Source organism: Melospiza georgiana, chromosome W, assembly GCF_028018845.1.
Source record: "Melospiza georgiana isolate bMelGeo1 chromosome W, bMelGeo1.pri, whole genome shotgun sequence".
Lineage (NCBI taxonomy): Eukaryota > Metazoa > Chordata > Aves > Passeriformes > Passerellidae > Melospiza > Melospiza georgiana.
In genome coordinates, this window is record NC_080464.1 from 16,189,268 (window position 1) to 16,213,110 (window position 23,843).

Genomic DNA, 23,843 nt, shown 5'->3' on the forward strand with positions numbered 1-23,843 from the left:
GGCAAATCTGCACGACAAAAAACAATTAAAATCAAGCAAAACAAGTATACCATTTGATTCTGCCCCATCTCTTTCAAGAACTAAGTTTTGGCAGAATTCTTTCTAAACCAAAACAAGAACCTAAATTTTCAGCCAAAAATTAGCTTTGTTAAACAAACATTCAGCATTTCATTCGTATACTCATAAATAAAAATTGGCACAAAATCAGAGTTCACGGGTTCCACCGATGCACAATGAACGTCAGGCACAAGAGGCGTCAGGCGAGACCCGGGATCCTTCCATTCGGTCTACGTCTGCGTACTCGCTTCCTCAGTTCTAGGCTCGACAACAGGTTCTGAAGTGCGATACGGTTTGACGTTTTTGGCAGGAACCCACTTAATTCTTCCAGCACCTGTGGAAATAGAAGCATACCCTTTGCCCCACGTTATTAATTGAAACGGACCTTCCATCTGTCCAGAGTCAGGGTTTCTAATTAGAAGAGGAGGATGTTCTTTCAGTTTTGCCTGTGTGCTATTTGAAAAGTGTCTAAAGATTGGTGGATCTGGTTCTGTACTTTTACTATTTAGAAAATTAAAAACATACAAAGCCTTACTCAGTCTCATCTGTGGGGTGATTTCCGTTCCCCCTCTCTGTTGATCTAATATGCGTTTTAAGGTTTGATGTGTTCTTTCAATGATTGCTTGGCTTGTGGGAGAGTGGGGAATACCAAAAATGTGTCGAACACCCCATTCATTTAAAAATGTGGCCAATTTTTGAGATATGTATGCGGGGCCATTGTCAGTTTTTACTTCTTGGGGTATACCCAATGAAGCAAAAGCTTGCAGGAAATGATGACAGGCATGGCTGCCAGTATCACTTGTGTGAAGGGAAGCAAAAACTGCACCAGAGAACGTGTCTATGGAAACATGAATATTTTTAAATTTACCAAAAGAAGGCTATTTAGTAACATCTGTTTGCCACAACTGTAGGCTTTGTAAGCCTCGGGGGTTGATTGCTCCTGTAGAAACAGGAGGTTGTACCAATTGACAGTCAGGGCAAGTATGAATGATAGCTTTAGCTTGACTTTAAGTGATTTGGAACATTTGCATGAGTGCTTGTGCATTTTGGTGGAAAAAGGCACGACTCAATTTTGCTTGTTCAAAACTATTTGGCAATGTGTTAGAAATGACCATTGTCAGCTTGTCCGCTCTTGCATTTCCTTCCACTAAAAATCCAGGAAGTGAAGAATGCGCCCTAATGTGAGAAACAAAATATGGATTAGTTCTATATTGCAAAGTTATAAAAAGACATGAAAGCCAACGATGTAAAGTTTCATTACTAACATCCTTTAAAATGGAACCTTCTATTCTCCTGACTATATTAGCAACATAAGCAGAATCTGTGACCAAATTAAAAGGCTGAGGAAACAGCTGAAAAGCTCAAACTACTGCAGCAGGCTCAACAATTTGAGGGGATCCCTCTACTGTTTGAATATCAGATTCCCAAACATTAGTCTTTTGATTAAACCAAGTCACAACGGACCTGTGGCTTTTACCAGAGCCATCAGTGAAGAGAGTCACAGCATGTAAAGGTTCTTCACTAAATTTAGGTTTTTCTCTGAAACTCAATTTTGCTTGCAGTAGTTTGTGAGCTGGATAGTGTATGGAACAAACACCTGGAAAACCTAAGAATGCATATTGTAAATCATCAGAATTTTGCATTGCCCAATTGAAATAATCATTTTTCAATGGCAAATAGATAACTGAAAATTCTTGACCTGCCAAAGTTAACAATCTGGTTCTAGCCTTAATTATAATGTATGTAATCATTTCTAAAACTGAACAAATGGTCTTTGAAAACCTGTAGGGAGGAAAATCCCATTCCATTATTAACAAAGGATCTTGCTCTGTGGAATCCCACTGGAAAATGAGACCACAAAGCTGCTTCTTCTCTCCTAAGATTGCAAGAAAGAAAGGATTTTCAGGAACGCAGCGATGAGCTTGTTTTTTTTGAAGAGCTTCTGTGACTTTGTCGAGAGCAGCACGAGCTTCAGGGGTTAAAGTTCTTGGCGAAGTGATGTCGCAACTTCCTCTCAGCAAATGGAAGAGCGGACTCAGTTCATCATTGGTGATTCCCAACATCGGTCTGACCCAGTTGATTTCTCCTAGAAGTTGTTGTAACTCTTGTAGGTTGTTGACTCTGGTTCGGATCTGAATTTTTTGTGGTGTTCTTGTCGTCTCAGTCATCTTCCATCCCAGGTACTTCTAAGGTGAAACTTGTTGAATTTTCGTTGCAGAGATTTCAAGTCCAGCTTTTTGAATTTCAGCAACAACACAGTCGCGAGTTTCTTCCATCTCTTCCTTTCAAAGGACTCCACCCTTAAAGCCAATTTTTCTTTCTCTGTATCTATAGATTGACAAACACCAGAACAACCATGGTTTTGCTTAACTGAAAAAGAGTTCCCTGGAACCACAATTTCCCGAGTGGAAGCAGCCACCTCAGCCTCCACCCCAGGCCCAACAGAATCCAATTCAGGTTTCAGTGTCCCCGCACAAACAATTTTAGGAAGTACAGTCACTTTTTCATTTCCATCTTTTACACACTTTGTTCCATCCCCCTTACAAGAGTCACATATTTTTACATTAACAGAACAACGCGAAGAAAAGTCCGAAAGAGTCTCATTTTTTCCCAGAGAGAGAGAAGAAAGATTTTGTTCAACAGAGTTCAAAGCAATACTTTCAGCATTTGCAACAACACTTGTAACATTCTCCGATACACACACAGTCTCTGGTTTACTGGAATTTCGTGAGAGAGAACCAGAAGCTCTGTTTTCTGAGTCCAAGTTGATCTTATTTTTATCACTTTGTTTAAAAAAGCACTACAATAGCGCACTACAAACCGGCACAAGTTCTCTTAAGCTTTCATCTTTTTTGAGAGAGACTAGATTATAGATTCTCCAGTTTATCTGATCCCAAAAATGAAAAGAAAAAGCAGACTGCAGATTTAAATCTTGCGTATTCGCTTTAACCCAGATAAGTAAGTTTTTAAGCTCAGTTTTTGAAATTTCAGAGTGACCTTTTTCTTGTAACATTGTCTCTAATTGATGAAAAACATCCCATTCAACTTCTGATAAATTCGTTCCCATTTTTGTGCTCTTTTAATAATTTTCTTTTTCTCTATTTTTCCTCCCAACGTCACCCAAGCGCTCTCCCGAGATAAGCTACTTACAATTTTCTTGGTTTCGGCGGGAGAGATGATACAGTGTCCTCCTTGTTAACACTTGGGTCTCCGCGGCTGGTGCTTCCACGATTTTTCTTTGTTTTTCTTCTATTCTACGTCCTCACACGGGGCAGCAATATGCGAGGGACGGGACAGGTATAAGTCCAATGGTGTCAGGAACCCACGCCTTAAAAAAGGAACCCACTAGGCCGCGGCAAAATATCCAAATATGGATAACATGGTAACCAGACCAGTGAAGAGATTTTTGCTTTTATTTCCAGCACATCAGTCTCAAAATACAAAATGGAGACATGACAGCTCACTGATCCACACCAAAAAATGTCTCCTTCAACAGGGCTCATACAGCAATACATAAAATCATCTCAGACTAGAATTCAGCCAATCAGACACAGAAAACACATATTGACAAGCATTCTATCCAATCTTATAAAACATAGGTAATCGTAGCTAAAACAAAGACTAGTTGATAAGAGACAAAGAACAGAGTTCTATTCATGCTAACCTTCTAAAGATACACATTAAATAACCTTGTTGCCATCCTAAAGCCAATTCTACAGAAGCCTATTGTTATTTGTCACGTCTACTGCTTGGGAAACTTTTCTGCTTGCATGGAAAACTTTTTCTGCTTGCATGGGAAACTTTTCTGCAATGCTAACAAAACTCCAGTCTAAGGCCTACATACTTCTTTTTAACCATTTCTTAAAAATCCTCTAACCTTATGGATTCCAACATTTCCCCCTCTCTGTTTGACCCAGAAGCTTTCATTTTCTTGTCGCTTGCTATTTGCGTTTCATAGCTCTATTGCAAAATTTCTGCTTATTATCTGCTGAAGACCTATTTTCACTAAACTGAAGCATCGCTATATTACGGCACAGCAACTTAATGCTGTGAAGACCCAATCCCTGAAAGAGATATGTTTGGCAACAGTCACAAGGCATCGTTCAAAAAACTCTGGTCGATTCCAAGGCCTTAATTCAAAACCTTCGTTCATGTCAATACCCTCATCTACTGCTTTCGTGAGATTTCGTACACTCTCTGTGCTTCTACTTCCTAATTCTCCTGCTTGAATGGCAAAAACTTCTCGGACTGTTTTGTTCATCATTCGCCGAAGCCAACGGAGTATACAAGGTGCCACTATCAATATCAGTATTAGAACACCTAATATGTAAAGACCTATCTTGCAAAGTTGCCTTAGCCAAGGTGCAAAACTGCAATTTTGATACAAATCATCCAACCAGGAACCTCCATCTTCTTTAATTTGGGCTGTCAGATCCTTTAATTTTTGAATGCTTTTGTGAATGGATTCAGAATGATCAGACAAATTCATACAACACAAACCTTCCAATTCCTCACAACCATGTCCTTGTGCCAGTAAGAGAAAATCAATGGCTGCTCTGTTTTGAAGAGTAGCATGTCTAATACTATCAACATTGGTCAACATATCACTGATTGCGGAGGATGTGGCATTAGCTTGTTTGCTCAGCCAACATCCAACTCGATCTAATTGTCTCAATGCCACAGCTGAAGCCAATTGGGGTAGAAATATACCTGCTGAAACCCTTCTGGCGGCATTCCAAGGCATAAAATCACTCTGACAGTTCTCATCATAATGAGGAACAGCTCTTGTTTTCCTTTGTTTCTTTTTCATCACTGCTTTGGCAGTGGGGGCAATTATGGTAAGCATACCAATGCTGCAAGGGCCACCTTCAAGGTGGACTGGAATGCCTTGCCAACCTCTGTCTCCGCAAATGATCCAATACCCTTTTGGCAATTGCCGTGGAGATTGGTCCGTCTGTAGAAACACATCCCAACTGTTTGAAACATTTGCTGCCCTGAGAAGTTTCTTGGAACAAATGTTCCAATTGAAGGAAGGACTGTTTCCATTGTCAATTCCACCTGGTTTACCATTGGATTCTTTTCTGACCAAAGGAAACTCTTTCACTGGCACACCAACCAAACAGGTTGAGAAAGGCTTTTCTGGTTCCGAATTAGACAGACATATAGTATCCGATCCGGCAGCCTTGGCTAAGGTCACCCAAACATTCGTCTTCGGTTGATCCTCAGGCAAATCTGCACGACAAAAAACAATTAAAATCAAGCAAAACAAGTATACCATTTGATTCTGCCCCATCTCTTTCAAGAACTAAGTTTTGGCAGAATTCTTTCTAAACCAAAACAAGAACCTAAATTTTCAGCCAAAAATTAGCTTTGTTAAACAAACATTCAGCATTTCATTCGTATACTCATAAATAAAAATTGGCACAAAATCAGAGTTCACGGGTTCCACCGATGCACAATGAACGTCAGGCACAAGAGGCGTCAGGCGAGACCCGGGATCCTTCCATTCGGTCTACGTCTGCGTACTCGCTTCCTCAGTTCTAGGCTCGACAACAGGTTCTGAAGTGCGATACGGTTTGACGTTTTTGGCGGGAACCCACTTAATTCTTCCAGCACCTGTGGAAATAGAAGCATACCCTTTGCCCCACGTTATTAATTGAAACGGACCTTCCATCTGTCCAGAGTCAGGGTTTCTAATTAGAAGAGGAGCATGTTCTTTCAGTTTTGCCTGTGTGCTATTTGAAAAGTGTCTAAAGATTGGTGGATCTGGTTCTGTACTTTTACTATTTAGAAAATTAAAAACATACAAAGCCTTACTCAGTCTCATCTGTGGGGTGATTTCCGTTCCCCCTCTCTGTTGATCTAATATGCGTTTTAAGGTTTGATGTGTTCTTTCAATGATTGCTTGGCTTGTGGGAGAGTGGGGAATACCAAAAATGTGTCGAACACCCCATTCATTTAAAAATGTGGCCAATTTTTGAGATATGTATGCGGGGCCATTGTCAGTTTTTACTTCTTGGGGTATACCCAATGAAGCAAAAGCTTGCAGGAAATGATGACAGGCATGGCTGCCAGTATCACTTGTGTGAAGGGAAGCAAAAACTGCACCAGAGAACGTGTCTATGGAAACATGAATATTTTTAAATTTACCAAAAGAAGGCTATTTAGTAACATCTGTTTGCCACAACTGTAGGCTTTGTAAGCCTCGGGGGTTGATTGCTCCTGTAGAAACAGGAGGTTGTACCAATTGACAGTCAGGGCAAGTATGAATGATAGCTTTAGCTTGACTTTAAGTGATTTGGAACATTTGCATGAGTGCTTGTGCATTTTGGTGGAAAAAGGCACGACTCAATTTTGCTTGTTCAAAACTATTTGGCAATGTGTTAGAAATGACCATTGTCAGCTTGTCCGCTCTTGCATTTCCTTCCACTAAAAATCCAGGAAGTGAAGAATGCGCCCTAATGTGAGAAACAAAATATGGATTAGTTCTATATTGCAAAGTTATAAAAAGACATGAAAGCCAACGATGTAAAGTTTCATTACTAACATCCTTTAAAATGGAACCTTCTATTCTCCTGACTACATTAGCAACATAAGCAGAATCTGTGACCAAATTAAAAGGGTGAGGAAACAGCTGAAAAGCTCAAACTACTGCAGCAGGCTCAACAATTTGAGGGGATCCCTCTACTGTTTGAATATCAGATTCCCAAACATTAGTCTTTTGATTAAACCAAGTCACAACGGACTTGTGGCTTTTACCAGAGCCATCAGTGAAGAGAGTCACAGCATGTAAAGGTTCTTCACTAAATTTAGGTTTTTCTCTGAAACTCAATTTTGCTTGCAGTAGTTTGTGAGCTGGATAGTGTATGGAACAAACACCTGGAAAACCTAAGAATGCATATTGTAAATCATCAGAATTTTGCATTGCCCAATTGAAATAATCATTTTTCAATGGCAAATAGATAACTGAAAATTCTTGACCTGCCAAAGTTAACAATCTGGTTCTAGCCTTAATTATAATGTATGCAATCATTTCTAAAACTGAGCAAATGGTCTTTGAAAACCTGTAGGGAGGAAAATCCCATTCCATTATTAACAAAGGATCTTGCTCTGTGGAATCCCACTGGAAAATGAGACCACAAAGCTGCTTCTTCTCTCCTAAGATTGCAAGAAAGAAAGGATTTTCAGGAACGCAGCGATGAGCTTGTCTTTTTTTTTTAAGAGCTTCTGTGACTTTGTCGAGAGCAGCACGAGCTTCAGGGGTTAAAGTTCTTGGCGAAGTGATGTCGCAACTTCCTCTCAGCAAATGGAAGAGCGGACTCAGTTCATCATTGGTGATTCCCAACATCGGTCTGACCCAGTTGATTTCTCCTAGAAGTTGTTGTAACTCTTGTAGGTTGTTGACTCTGGTTCGGATCTGAATTTTTTGTGGTGTTCTTGTCGTCTCAGTCATCTTCCATCCCAGGTACTTCTAAGGTGAAACTTGTTGAATTTTCGTTGCAGAGATTTCAAGTCCAGCTTTTTGAATTTCAGCAACAACACAGTCGCGAGTTTCTTCCATCTCTTCCTTTCAAAGGACTCCACCCTTAAAGCCAATTTTTCTTTCTCTGTATCTATAGATTGACAAACACCAGAACAACCATGGTTTTGCTTAACTGAAAAAGAGTTCCCTGGAACCACAATTTCCCAAGTGGAAGCAGCCACCTCAGCCTCCACCCCAGGCCCAACAGAATCCAATTCAGGTTTCAGTGTCCCCGCACAAACAATTTTAGGAAGTACAGTCACTTTTTCATTTCCATCTTTTACACACTTTGTTCCATCCCCCTTACAAGAGTCACATATTTTTACATTAACAGAACAACGCGAAGAAAAGTCCGAAAGAGTCTCATTTTTTCCCAGAGAGAGAGAAGAAAGATTTTGTTCAACAGAGTTCAAAGCAATACTTTCAGCATTTGCAACAACACTTGTAACATTCTCCGATACACACACAGTCTCTGGTTTACTGGAATTTCGTGAGAGAGAACCAGAAGCTCTGTTTTCTGAGTCCAAGTTGATCTTATTTTTATCACTTTGTTTAAAAAAGCACTACAATAGCGCACTACAAACCGGCACAAGTTCTCTTAAGCTTTCATCTTTTTTGAGAGAGACTAGATTATAGATTCTCCAGTTTATCTGATCCCAAAAATGAAAAGAAAAAGCAGACTGCAGATTTAAATCTTGCGTATTCGCTTTAACCCAGATAAGTAAGTTTTTAAGCTCAGTTTTTGAAATTTCAGAGTGACCTTTTTCTTGTAACATTGTCTCTAATTGATGAAAAACATCCCATTCAACTTCTGATAAATTCGTTCCCATTTTTGTGCTCTTTTAATAATTTTCTTTTTCTCTATTTTTCCTCCCAACGTCACCCAAGCGCTCTCCCGAGATAAGCTACTTACAATTTTCTTGGTTTCGGCGGGAGAGATGATACAGTGTCCTCCTTGTTAACACTTGGGTCTCCGCGGCTGGTGCTTCCACGATTTTTCTTTGTTTTTCTTCTATTCTACGTCCTCACACGGGGCAGCAATATGCGGGGGACGGGACAGGTATAAGTCCAATGGTGTCAGGAACCCACGCCTTAAAAAAGGAACCCACTAGGCCGCGGCAAAATATCCAAATATGGATAACATGGTAACCAGACCAGTGAAGAGATTTTTGCTTTTATTTCCAGCACATCAGTCTCAAAATACAAAATGGAGACATGACAGCTCACTGATCCACACCAAAAAATGTCTCCTTCAACAGGGCTCATACAGCAATACATAAAATCATCTCAGACTAGAATTCAGCCAATCAGACACAGAAAACACATATTGACAAGCATTCTATCCAATCTTATAAAACATAGGTAATCGTAGCTAAAACAAAGACTAGTTGATAAGAGACAAAGAACAGAGTTCTATTCATGCTAACCTTCTAAAGATATACATTAAATAACCTTGTTGCCATCCTAAAGCCAATTCTACAGAAGCCTATTGTTATTTGTCACGTCTACTGCTTGGGAAACTTTTCTGCTTGCATGGAAAACTTTTTCTGCTTGCATGGGAAACTTTTCTGCAATGCTAACAAAACTCCAGTCTAAGGCCTACATACTTCTTTTTAACCATTTCTTAAAAATCCTCTAACCTTATGGATTCCAACATTTCCCCCTCTCTGTTTGACCCAGAAGCTTTCATTTTCTTGTCGCTTGCTATTTGCGTTTCATAGCTCTATTGCAAAATTTCTGCTCATTATCTGCTGAAGACCTATTTTCACTAAACTGAAGCATTGCTATATTACGGCACAGCAACTTAATGCTGTGAAGACCCAATCCCTGAAAGAGATATGTTTGGCAACAGTCACAAGGCATCGTTCAAAAAACTCTGGTCGATTCCAAGGCCTTAATTCAAAACCTTCGTTCATGTCAATACCCTCATCTACTGCTTTCGTGAGATTTCGTACACTCTCTGTGCTTCTACTTCCTAATTCTCCTGCTTGAATGACAAAAACTTCTCGGACTGTTTTGTTCATCATTCGCCGAACACAACAGAGTATACAAGGTACCACTATCAATATCAGTATTAGAACACCTAATATGTAAAGACCTATCTTGCAAAGTTGCCTTAGCCAAGGTGCAAAACTGCAATTTTGATACAAATCATCCAACCAGGAACCTCCGTCTTCTTTAATTTGGGCTGTCAGATCCTTTAATTTTTGAATGCTTTTGTGAATGGATTCAGAATGATCAGACAAATTCATACAACACAAACCTTCCAATTCCTCACAACCATGTCCTTGTGCCAGTAAGAGAAAATCAATGGCTGCTCTGTTTTGAAGAGTAGCATGTCTAATACTATCAACATTGGTCAACATATCACTGATTGCCGAGGATGTGGCATTAGCTTGTTTGCTCAGCCAACATCCAACTCGATCTAATTGTCTCAATGCCACAGCTGAAGCCAATTGGGGTAGAAATATACCTGCTGAAACCCTTCTGGCGGCATTCCAAGGCATAAAATCACTCTGACAGTTCTCATCATAATGAGGAACAGCTCTCGTTTTCCTTTGTTTCTTTTTCATCACTGCTTTGGCAGTGGGGGCAATTATGGTAAGCATACCAATGCTGCAAGGGCCACCTTCAAGGTGGGCTGGAATGCCTTGCCAACCTCTGTCTCCGCAAATGATCCAATACCCTTTTGGCAATTGCCGTGGAGATTGGTCCGTCTGTAGAAACACATCCCAACTGTTTGAAACATTTGCTGCCCTGAGAAGTTTCTTGGAACAAATGTTCCAATTGAAGGAAGGACTGTTTCCATTGTCAATTCCACCTGGTTTACCATTGGATTCTTTTCTGACCAAAGGAAACTCTTTCACTGGCACACCAACCAAACAGGTTGAGAAAGGCTTTTCTGGTTCCGAATTAGACAGACATATAGTATCCGATCCGGCAGCCTTGGCTAAGGTCACCCAAACATTCGTCTTCGGTTGATCCTCAGGCAAATCTGCACGACAAAAAACAATTAAAATCAAGCAAAACAAGTATACCATTTGATTCTGCCCCATCTCTTTCAAGAACTAAGTTTTGGCAGAATTCTTTCTAAACCAAAACAAGAACCTAAATTTTCAGCCAAAAATTAGCTTTGTTAAACAAACATTCAGCATTTCATTCGTATACTCATAAATAAAAATTGGCACAAAATCAGAGTTCACGGGTTCCACCGATGCACAATGAACGTCAGGCACAAAAGGCGTCAGGCGAGACCCGGGATCCTTCCATTCGGTCTACGTCTGCGTACTCGCTTCCTCAGTTCTAGGCTCGACAACAGGTTCTGAAGTGCGATACGGTTTGACGTTTTTGGCAGGAACCCACTTAATTCTTCCAGCACCTGTGGAAATAGAAGCATATCCTTTGCCCCACGTTATTAATTGAAACGGACCTTCCATCTGTCCAGAGTCAGGGTTTCTAATTAGAAGAGGAGGATGTTCTTTCAGTTTTGCCTGTGTGCTATTTGAAAAGTGTCTAAAGATTGGTGGATCTGGTTCTGTACTTTTACTATTTAGAAAATTAAAAACATATAAAGCCTTACTCAGTCTCATCTGTGGGGTGATTTCCGTTCCCCCTCTCTGTTGATCTAATATGCGTTTTAAGGTTTGATGTGTTCTTTCAATGATTGCTTGGCTTGTGGGAGAGTGGGGAATACCAAAAATGTGTCGAACACCCCATTCATTTAAAAATGTGGCCAATTTTTGAGATATGTATGCGGGGCCATTGTCAGTTTTTACTTCTTGGGGTATACCCAATGAAGCAAAAGCTTGCAGGAAATGATGACAGGCATGGCTGCCAGTATCACTTGTGTGAAGGGAAGCAAAAACTGCACCAGAGAACGTGTCTATGGAAACATGAATATTTTTAAATTTACCAAAAGAAGGCTATTTAGTAACATCTGTTTGCCACAACTGTAGGCTTTGTAAGCCTCGGGGGTTGATTGCTCCTGTAGAAACAGGAGGTTGTACCAATTGACAGTCAGGGCAAGTATGAATGATAGCTTTAGCTTGACTTTAAGTGATTTGGAACATTTGCATGAGTGCTTGTGCATTTTGGTGGAAAAAGGCACGACTCAATTTTGCTTGTTCAAAACTATTTGGCAATGTGTTAGAAATGACCATTGTCAGCTTGTCCGCTCTTGCATTTCCTTCCACTAAAAATCCAGGAAGTGAAGAATGCGCCCTAATGTGAGAAACAAAATATGGATTAGTTCTATATTGCAAAGTTATAAAAAGACATGAAAGCCAACGATATAAAGTTTCATTACTAACATCCTTTAAAATGGAACCTTCTATTCTCCTGACTACATTAGCAACATAAGCAGAATCTGTGACCAAATTAAAAGGGTGAGGAAACAGCTGAAAAGCTCAAACTACTGCAGCAGGCTCAACAATTTGAGGGGATCCCTCTACTGTTTGAATATCAGATTCCCAAACATTAGTCTTTTGATTAAACCAAGTCACAACAGACTTGTGGCTTTTACCAGAGCCATCAGTGAAGAGAGTCACAGCATGTAAAGGTTCTTCACTAAATTTAGGTTTTTCTCTGAAACTCAATTTTGCTTGCAGTAGTTTGTGAGCTGGATAGTGTATGGAACAAACACCTGGAAAACCTAAGAATGCATATTGTAAATCATCAGAATTTTGCATTGCCCAATTGAAATAATCATTTTTCAATGGCAAATAGATAACTGAAAATTCTTGACCTGCCAAAGTTAACAATCTGGTTCTAGCCTTAATTATAATGTATGCAATCATTTCTAAAACTGAGCAAATGGTCTTTGAAAACCTGTAGGGAGGAAAATCCCATTCCATTATTAACAAAGGATCTTGTTCTGTGGAATCCCACTGGAAAATGAGACCACAAAGCTGCTTCTTCTCTCCTAAGATTGCAAGAAAGAAAGGATTTTCAGGAACGCAGCGATGAGCTTGTCTTTTTTGAAGAGCTTCTGTGACTTTGTCGAGAGCAGCACGAGCTTCAGGGGTTAAAGTTCTTGGCGAAGTGATGTCGCAACTTCCTCTCAGCAAATGGAAGAGCGGACTCAGTTCATCATTGGTGATTCCCAACATCGGTCTGACCCAGTTGATTTCTCCTAGAAGTTGTTGTAACTCTTGTAGGTTGTTGACTCTGGTTCGGATCTGAATTTTTTGTGGTGTTCTTGTCGTCTCAGTCATCTTCCATCCCAGGTACTTCTAAGGTGAAACTTGTTGAATTTTCGTTGCAGAGATTTCAAGTCCAGCTTTTTGAATTTCAGCAACAACACAGTCGCGAGTTTCTTCCATCTCTTCCTTTCAAAGGACTCCACCCTTAAAGCCAATTTTTCTTTCTCTGTATCTATAGATTGACAAACACCAGAACAACCATGGTTTTGCTTAACTGAAAAAGAGTTCCCTGGAACCACAATTTCCCGAGTGAAAGCAGCCACCTCAGCCTCCACCCCAGGCCCAACAGAATCCAATTCAGGTTTCAGTGTCCCTGCACAAACAATTTTAGGAAGTACAGTCACTTTTTCATTTCCATCTTTTACACACTTTGTTCCATCCCCCTTACAAGAGTCACATATTTTTACATTAACAGAACAACGCGAAGAAAAGTCCGAAAGAGTCTCATTTTTTCCCAGAGAGAGAGAAGAAAGATTTTGTTCAACAGAGTTCAAAGCAATACTTTCAGCATTTGCAACAACACTTGTAACATTCTCCGATACACACACAGTCTCTGGTTTACTGGAATTTCGTGAGAGAGAACCAGAAGCTCTGTTTTCTGAGTCCAAGTTGATCTTATTTTTATCACTTTGTTTAAAAAAGCACTACAACAGCGCACTACAAACCGGCACAAGTTCTCTTAAGCTTTCATCTTTTTTGAGAGAGACTAGATTATAGATTCTCCAGTTTATCTGATCCCAAAAATGAAAAGAAAAAGCAGACTGCAGATTTAAATCTTGCGTATTCGCTTTAACCCAGATAAGTAAGTTTTTAAGCTCAGTTTTTGAAATTTCAGAGTGACCTTTTTCTTGTAACATTGTCTCTAATTGATGAAAAACATCCCATTCAACTTCTGATAAATTCGTTCCCATTTTTGTGCTCTTTTAATAATTTTCTTTTTCTCTATTTTTCCTCCCAACGTCACCCAAGCGCTCTCCCGAGATAAGTTACTTACAATTTTCTTGGTTTCGGCGGGAGAGATGATACAGTGTCCTCCTTGTTAACACTTGGGTCTCCGCGGCTGGTGCTTCCACGATTTTTCTTTGTTTTTCTTCTATTCTACGTCCTCACACGGGGCAGCAATATGCGGGGGACGGGACAGGTATAAGTCCAATGGTGTCAGGAACCCACGCCTTAAAAAAGGAACCCACTAGGCCGCGGCAAAATATCCAAATATGGATAACATGGTAACCAGACCAGTGAAGAGATTTTTGCTTTTATTTCCAACACATCAGTCTCAAAATACAAAATGGAGACATGACAGCTCACTGATCCACACCAAAAAATGTCTCCTTCAACAGGGCTCATACAGCAATACATAAAATCATCTCAGACTAGAATTCAGCCAATCAGACACAGAAAACACATATTGACAAGCATTCTATCCAATCTTATAAAACATAGGTTATCGTAGCTAAAACAAAGACTAGTTGATAAGAGACAAAGAACAGAGTTCTATTCATGCTAACCTTCTAAAGATATACATTAAATAACCTTGTTGCCATCCTAAAGCCAATTCTACAGAAGCCTATTGTTATTTGTCACGTCTACTGCTTGGGAAACTTTTCTGCTTGCATGGAAAACTTTTTCTGCTTGCATGGGAAATTTTCTGCAATGCTAACAAAACTCCAGTCTAAGGCCTACATACTTCTTTGTAACCATTTCTTAAAAATCCTCTAACCTTATGGATTCCAACATTTCCCCCTCTCTGTTTGACCCAGAAGCTTTCATTTTCTTGTCGCTTGCTATTTGCGTTTCATAGCTCTATTGCAAAATTTCTGCTTATTATCTGCTGAAGACCTAAACTGAAGCATCGCTATATTACGGCACAGCAACTTAATGCTGTGAAGACCCAATCCCTGAAAGAGATATGTTTGGCAACAGTCACAAGGCATCGTTCAAAAAACTCTGGTCGATTCCAAGGCCTTAATTCAAAACCTTCGTTCATGTCAATACCCTCATCTACTGCTTTCGTGAGATTTCGTACACTCTCTGTGCTTCTACTTCCTAATTCTCCTGCTTGAATGACAAAAACTTCTCGGACTGTTTTGTTCATCATTCGCCGAACACAACAGAGTATACAAGGTACCACTATCAATATCAGTATTAGAACACCTAATATGTAAAGACCTATCTTGCAAAGTTGCCTTAGCCAAGGTGCAAAACTGCAATTTTGATACAAATCATCCAACCAGGAACCTCCATCTTCTTTAATTTGGGCTGTCAGATCCTTTAATTTTTGAATGCTTTTGTGAATGGATTCAGAATGATCAGACAAATTCATACAACACAAACCTTCCAATTCCTCACAACCATGTCCTTGTGCCAGTAAGAGAAAATCAATGGCTGCTCTGTTTTGAAGAGTAGCATGTCTAATACTATCAACATTGGTCAACATATCACTGATTGCGGAGGATGTGGCATTAGCTTGTTTGCTCAGCCAACATCCAACTCGATCTAATTGTCTCAATGCCACAGCTGAAGCCAATTGGGGTAGAAATATACCTGCTGAAACCCTTCTGGCGGCATTCCAAGGCATAAAATCACTCTGACAGTTCTCATCATAATGAGGAACAGCTCTCGTTTTCCTTTGTTTCTTTTTCATCACTGCTTTGGCAGTGGGGGCAATTATGGTAAGCATACCAATGCTGCAAGGGCCACCTTCAAGGTGGGCTGGAATGCCTTGCCAACCTCTGTCTCCGCAAATGATCCAATACCCTTTTGGCAATTGCCGTGGAGATTGGTCCGTCTGTAGAAACACATCCCAACTGTTTGAAACATTTGCTGCCCTGAGAAGTTTCTTGGAACAAATGTTCCAATTGAAGGAAGGACTGTTTCCATTGTCAATTCCACCTGGTTTACCATTGGATTCTTTTCTGACCAAAGGAAACTCTTTCACTGGCACACCAACCAAACAGGTTGAGAAAGGCTTTTCTGGTTCCGAATTAGACAGACATATAGTATCCGATCCGGCAGCCTTGGCTAAGGTCACCCAAACATTCATCTTCGGTTGATCCTCAGGCAAATCTGCACGACAAAAAACAATTAAAATCAAGCAAAACAAGTATACCATTTGATTCTGCCCCATCTCTTTCAAGAACTAAGTTTTGGCAGAATTCTTTCTAAACCAAAACAAGAACCTAAATTTTCAGCCAAAAATTAGCTTTGTTAAACAAACATTCAGCATTTCATTCGTATACTCATAAATAAAAATTGGCACAAAATCAGAGTTCACGGGTTCCACCGATGCACAATGAACGTCAGGCACAAGAGGCGTCAGGCCAGACCCGGGATCCTTCCATTCGGTCTACGTCTGCGTACTCGCTTCCTCAGTTCTAGGCTCGACAACAGGTTCTGAAGTGCGATACGGTTTGACGTTTTTGGCAGGAACCCACTTAATTCTTCCAGCACCTGTGGAAATAGAAGCATACCCTTTGCCCCACGTTATTAATTGAAACGGACCTTCCATCTGTCCAGAGTCAGGGTTTCTAATTAGAAGAGGAGGATGTTCTTTCAGTTTTGCCTGTGTGCTATTTGAAAAGTGTCTAAAGATTGGTGGATCTGGTTCTGTACTTTTACTATTTAGAAAATTAAAAACATACAAAGCCTTACTCAGTCTCATCTGTGGGGTGATTTCCGTTCCCCCTCTCTGTTGATCTAATATGCGTTTTAAGGTTTGATGTGTTCTTTCAATGATTGCTTGGCTTGTGGGAGAGTGGGGAATACCAAAAATGTGTCGAACACCCCATTCATTTAAAAATGTGGCCAATTTTTGAGATATGTATGCGGGGCCATTGTCAGTTTTTACTTCTTGGGGTATACCCAATGAAGCAAAAGCTTGCAGGAAATGATGACAGGCATGGCTGCCAGTATCACTTGTGTGAAGGGAAGCAAAAACTGCACCAGAGAACGTGTCTATGGAAACATGAATATTTTTAAATTTACCAAAAGAAGGCTATTTAGTAACATCTGTTTGCCACAACTGTAGGCTTTGTAAGCCTCGGGGGTTGATTGCTCCTGTAGAAACAGGAGGTTGTACCAATTGACAGTCAGGGCAAGTATGAATGATAGCTTTAGCTTGACTTTAAGTGATTTGGAACATTTGCATGAGTGCTTGTGCATTTGGGTGGAAAAAGGCACGACTCAATTTTGCTTGTTCAAAACTATTTGGCAATGTGTTAGAAATGACCATTGTCAGCTTGTCCGCTCTTGCATTTCCTTCCACTAAAAATCCAGGAAGTGAAGAATGCGCCCTAATGTGAGAAACAAAATATGGATTAGTTCTATATTGCAAAGTTATAAAAAGACATGAAAGCCAACGATGTAAAGTTTCATTACTAACATCCTTTAAAATGGAACCTTCTATTCTCCTGACTACATTAGCAACATAAGCAGAATCTGTGACCAAATTAAAAGGGTGAGGAAACAGCTGAAAAGCTCAAACTACTGCAGCAGGCTCAACAATTTGAGGGGATCCCTCTACTGTTTGAATATCAGATTCCCAAACATTAGTCTTTTGATTAAACCAAGTCACAACGGACTTGTGGCTTTTACCAGAGCCATCAGTGAAGAGAGTCACAGCATGTAAAGGTTCTTCACTCAATTTAGGTTTTTCTCTGAAACTCAATTTTGCTTGCAGTAGTTTGTGAGCTGGATAGTGTATGGAACAAACACCTGGAAAACCTAAGAATGCATATTGTAAATCATCAGAATTTTGCATTGCCCAATTGAAATAATCATTTTTCAATGGCAAATAGATAACTGAAAATTCTTGACCTGCCAAAGTTAACAATCTGGTTCTAGCCTTAATTATAATGTATGCAATCATTTCTAAAACTGAGCAAATGGTCTTTGAAAACCTGTAGGGAGGAAAATCCCATTCCATTATTAACAAAGGATCTTGTTCTGTGGAATCCCACTGGAAAATGAGACCACAAAGCTGCTTCTTCTCTCCTAAGATTGCAAGAAAGAAAGGATTTTCAGGAACGCAGCGATGAGCTTGTCTTTTTTGAAGAGCTTCTGTGACTTTGTTGAGAGCAGCACGAGCTTCAGGGGTTAAAGTTCTTGGCGAAGTGATGTCGCAACTTCCTCTCAGCAAATGGAAGAGCGGACTCAGTTCATCATTGGTGATTCCCAACATCGGTCTGACCCAGTTGATTTCTCCTAGAAGTTGTTGTAACTCTTGTAGGTTGTTGACTCTGGTTCGGATCTGAATTTTTTGTGGTGTTCTTGTCGTCTCAGTCATCTTCCATCCCAGGTACTTCTAAGGTGAAACTTGTTGAATTTTCGTTGCAGAGATTTCAAGTCCAGCTTTTTGAATTTCAGCAACAACACAGTCGCGAGTTTCTTCCATCTCTTCCTTTCAAAGGACTCCACCCTTAAAGCCAATTTTTCTTTCTCTGTATCTATAGATTGACAAACACCAGAACAACCATGGTTTTGCTTAACTGAAAAAGAGTTCCCTGGAACCACAATTTCCCGAGTGAAAGCAGCCACCTCAGCCTCCACCCCAGGCCCAACAGAATCCAATTCAGGTTTCAGTGTCCCTGCACAAACAATTTTAGGAAGTACAGTCACTTTTTCATTTCCATCTTTTACACACTTTGTTCCATCCCCCTTACAAGAGTCACATATTTTTACATTAACAGAACAACGCGAAGAAAAGTCCGAAAGAGTCTCATTTTTTCCCAGAGAGAGAGAAGAAAGATTTTGTTCAACAGAGTTCAAAGCAATACTTTCAGCATTTGCAACAACACTTGTAACATTCTCCGATACACACACAGTCTCTGGTTTACTGGAATTTCGTGAGAGAGAACCAGAAGCTCTGTTTTCTGAGTCCAAGTTGATCTTATTTTTATCACTTTGTTTAAAAAAGCACTACAACAGCGCACTACAAACCGGCACAAGTTCTCTTAAGCTTTCATCTTTTTTGAGAGAGACTAGATTATAGATTCTCCAGTTTATCTGATCCCAAAAATGAAAAGAAAAAGCAGACTGCAGATTTAAATCTTGCGTATTCGCTTTAACCCAGATAAGTAAGTTTTTAAGCTCAGTTTTTGAAATTTCAGAGTGACCTTTTTCTTGTAACATTGTCTCTAATTGATGAAAAACATCCCATTCAACTTCTGATAAATTCGTTCCCATTTTTGTGCTCTTTTAATAATTTTCTTTTTCTCTATTTTTCCTCCCAACGTCACCCAAGCGCTCTCCCGAGATAAGTTACTTACAATTTTCTTGGTTTCGGCGGGAGAGATGATACAGTGTCCTCCTTGTTAACACTTGGGTCTCCGCGGCTGGTGCTTCCACGATTTTTCTTTGTTTTTCTTCTATTCTACGTCCTCACACGGGGCAGCAATATGCGGGGGACGGGACAGGTATAAGTCCAATGGTGTCAGGAACCCACGCCTTAAAAAAGGAACCCACTAGGCCGCGGCAAAATATCCAAATATGGATAACATGGTAACCAGACCAGTGAAGAGATTTTTGCTTTTATTTCCAACACATCAGTCTCAAAATACAAAATGGAGACATGACAGCTCACTGATCCACACCAAAAAATGTCTCCTTCAACAGGGCTCATACAGCAATACATAAAATCATCTCAGACTAGAATTCAGCCAATCAGACACAGAAAACACATATTGACAAGCATTCTATCCAATCTTATAAAACATAGGTTATCGTAGCTAAAACAAAGACTAGTTGATAAGAGACAAAGAACAGAGTTCTATTCATGCTAACCTTCTAAAGATATACATTAAATAACCTTGTTGCCATCCTAAAGCCAATTCTACAGAAGCCTATTGTTATTTGTCACGTCTACTGCTTGGGAAACTTTTCTGCTTGCATGGAAAACTTTTTCTGCTTGCATGGGAAATTTTCTGCAATGCTAACAAAACTCCAGTCTAAGGCCTACATACTTCTTTTTAACCATTTCTTAAAAATCCTCTAACCTTATGGATTCCAACATTTCCCCCTCTCTGTTTGACCCAGAAGCTTTCATTTTCTTGTCGCTTGCTATTTGCGTTTCATAGCTCTATTGCAAAATTTCTGCTTATTATCTGCTGAAGACCTAAACTGAAGCATCGCTATATTACGGCACAGCAACTTAATGCTGTGAAGACCCAATCCCTGAAAGAGATATGTTTGGCAACAGTCACAAGGCATCGTTCAAAAAACTCTGGTCGATTCCAAGGCCTTAATTCAAAACCTTTGTTCATGTCAATACCCTCATCTACTGCTTTCGTGAGATTTCGTACGCTCTCTGTGCTTCTACTTCCTAATTCTCCTGCTTGAATGACAAAAACTTCTCGGACTGTTTTGTTCATCATTCGCCGAACACAACAGAGTATACAAGGTACCACTATCAATATCAGTATTAGAACACCTAATATGTAAAGACCTATCTTGCAAAGTTGCCTTAGCCAAGGTGCAAAACTGCAATTTTGATACAAATCATCCAACCAGGAACCTCCATCTTCTTTAATTTGGGCTGTCAGATCCTTTAATTTTTGAATGCTTTTGTGAATGGATTCAGAATGATCAGACAAATTCATACAACACAAACCTTCCAATTCCTCACAACCATGTCCTTGTGCCAGTAAGAGAAAATCAATGGCTGCTCTGTTTTGAAGAGTAGCATGTCTAATACTATCAACATTGGTCAACATATCACTGATTGCGGAGGATGTGGCATTAGCTTGTTTGCTCAGCCAACATCCAACTCGATCTAATTGTCTCAATGCCATAGCTGAAGCCAATTGGGGTAGAAATATACCTGCTGAAACCCTTCTGGCGGCATTCCAAGGCATAAAATCACTCTGACAGTTCTCATCATAATGAGGAACAGCTCTCGTTTTCCTTTGTTTCTTTTTCATCACTGCTTTGGCAGTGGGGGCAATTATGGTAAGCATACCAATGCTGCAAGGGCCACCTTCAAGGTGGGCTGGAATGCCTTGCCAACCTCTGTCTCCGCAAATGATCCAATACCCTTTTGGCAATTGCCGTGGAGATTGGTCCGTCTGTAGAAACACATCCCAACTGTTTGAAACATTTGCTGCCCTGAGAAGTTTCTTGGAACAAATGTTCCAATTGAAGGAAGGACTGTTTCCATTGTCAATTCCACCTGGTTTACCATTGGATTCTTTTCTGACCAAAGGAAACTCTTTCACTGGCACACCAACCAAACAGGTTGAGAAAGGCTTTTCTGGTTCCGAATTAGACAGACATATAGTATCCGATCCGGCAGCCTTGGCTAAGGTCACCCAAACATTCGTCTTCGGTTGATCCTCAGGCAAATCTGCACGACAAAAAACAATTAAAATCAAGCAAAACAAGTATACCATTTGATTCTGCCCCATCTCTTTCAAGAACTAAGTTTTGGCAGAATTCTTTCTAAACCAAAACAAGAACCTAAATTTTCAGCCAAAAATTAGCTTTGTTAAACAAACATTCAGCATTTGATTCGTATACTCATAAATAAAAATTGGCACAAAATCAGAGTTCACGGGTTCCACCGATGCACAATGAACGTCAGGCACAAGCGGCGTCAGGCCAGACCCGGGATCCTTCCATTCGGTCTACGTCTGCGTACTCGCTTCCTCAGTTCTAGGCTCGACAACAGGTTCTGAAGTGCGATACGGTTTGACGTTTTTGGCGGGAACCCACTTAATTCTTCCAGCACCTGTGGAAATAGAAGCATACCCTTTGCCCCACGTTATTAATTGAAACGGACCTTCCATCTGTCCAGAGTCAGGGTTTCTAATTAGAAGAGGAGGATGTTCTTTCAGTTTTGCCTGTGTGCTATTTGAAAAGTGTCTAAAGATTGGTGGATCTGGTTCTGTACTTTTACTATTTAGAAAATTAAAAACATACAAAGCCTTACTCAGTCTCATCTGTGGGGTGATTTCCGTTCCCCCTCTCTGTTGATCTAATATGCGTTTTAAGGTTTGATGTGTTCTTTCAATGATTGCTTGGCTTGTGGGAGAGTGGGGAATACCAAAAATGTGTCGAACACCCCATTCATTTAAAAATGTGGCCAATTTTTGAGATATGTATGCGGGGCCATTGTCAGTTTTTACTTCTTGGGGTATACCCAATGAAGCAAAAGCTTGCAGGAAATGATGACAGGCATGGCTGCCAGTATCACTTGTGTGAAGGGAAGCAAAAACTGCACCAGAGAACGTGTCTATGGAAACATGAATATTTTTAAATTTACCAAAAGAAGGCTATTTAGTAACATCTGTTTGCCACAACTGTAGGCTTTGTAAGCCTCGGGGGTTGATTGCTCCTGTAGAAACAGGAGGTTGTACCAATTGACAGTCAGGGCAAGTATGAATGATAGCTTTAGCTTGACTTTAAGTGATTTGGAACATTTGCATGAGTGCTTGTGCATTTGGGTGGAAAAAGGCACGACTCAATTTTGCTTGTTCAAAACTATTTGGCAATGTGTTAGAAATGACCATTGTCAGCTTGTCCGCTCTTGCATTTCCTTCCACTAAAAATCCAGGAAGTGAAGAATGCGCCCTAATGTGAGAAACAAAATATGGATTAGTTCTATATTGCAAAGTTATAAAAAGACATGAAAGCCAACGATGTAAAGTTTCATTACTAACATCCTTTAAAATGGAACCTTCTATTCTCCTGACTACATTAGCAACATAAGCAGAATCTGTGACCAAATTAAAAGGCTGAGGAAACAGCTGAAAAGCTCAAACTACTGCAGCAGGCTCAACAATTTGAGGGGATCCCTCTACTGTTTGAATATCAGATTCCCAAACATTAGTCTTTTGATTAAACCAAGTCACAACGGACTTGTGGCTTTTACCAGAGCCATCAGTGAAGAGAGTCACAGCATGTAAAGGTTCTTCACTCAATTTAGGTTTTTCTCTGAAACTCAATTTTGCTTGCAGTAGTTTGTGAGCTGGATAGTGTATGGAACAAACACCTGGAAAACCTAAGAATGCATATTGTAAATCATCAGAATTTTGCATTGCCCAATTGAAATAATCATTTTTCAATGGCAAATAGATAACTGAAAATTCTTGACCTGCCAAAGTTAACAATCTGGTTCTAGCCTTAATTATAATGTATGCAATCATTTCTAAAACTGAGCAAATGGTCTTTGAAAACCTGTAGGGAGGAAAATCCCATTCCATTATTAACAAAGGATCTTGTTCTGTGGAATCCCACTGGAAAATGAGACCACAAAGCTGCTTCTTCTCTCCTAAGATTGCAAGAAAGAAAGGATTTTCAGGAACGCAGCGATGAGCTTGTCTTTTTTGAAGAGCTTCTGTGACTTTGTCGAGAGCAGCACGAGCTTCAGGGGTTAAAGTTCTTGGCGAAGTGATGTCGCAACTTCCTCTCAGCAAATGGAAGAGCGGACTCAGTTCATCATTGGTGATTCCCAACATCGGTCTGACCCAGTTGATTTCTCCTAGAAGTTGTTGTAACTCTTGTAGGTTGTTGACTCTGGTTCGGATTTGAATTTTTTGTGGTGTTCTTGTCGTCTCAGTCATCTTCCATCCCAGGTACTTCTAAGGTGAAACTTGTTGAATTTTCGTTGCAGAGATTTCAAGTCCAGCTTTTTGAATTTCAGCAACAACACAGTCGCGAGTTTCTTCCATCTCTTCCTTTCAAAGGACTCCACCCTTAAAGCCAATTTTTCTTTCTCTGTATCTATAGATTGACAAACACCAGAACAACCATGGTTTTGCTTAACTGAAAAAGAGTTCCCTGGAACCACAATTTCCCGAGTGGAAGCAGCCACCTCAGCCTCCACCCCAGGCCCAACAGAATCCAATTCAGGTTTCAGTGTCCCTGCACAAACAATTTTAGGAAGTACAGTCACTTTTTCATTTCCATCTTTTACACACTTTGTTCCATCCCCCTTACAAGAGTCACATATTTTTACATTAACAGAACAACGCGAAGAAAAGTCCGAAAGAGTCTCATTTTTTCCCAGAGAGAGAGAAGAAAGATTTTGTTCAACAGAGTTCAAAGCAATACTTTCAGCATTTGCAACA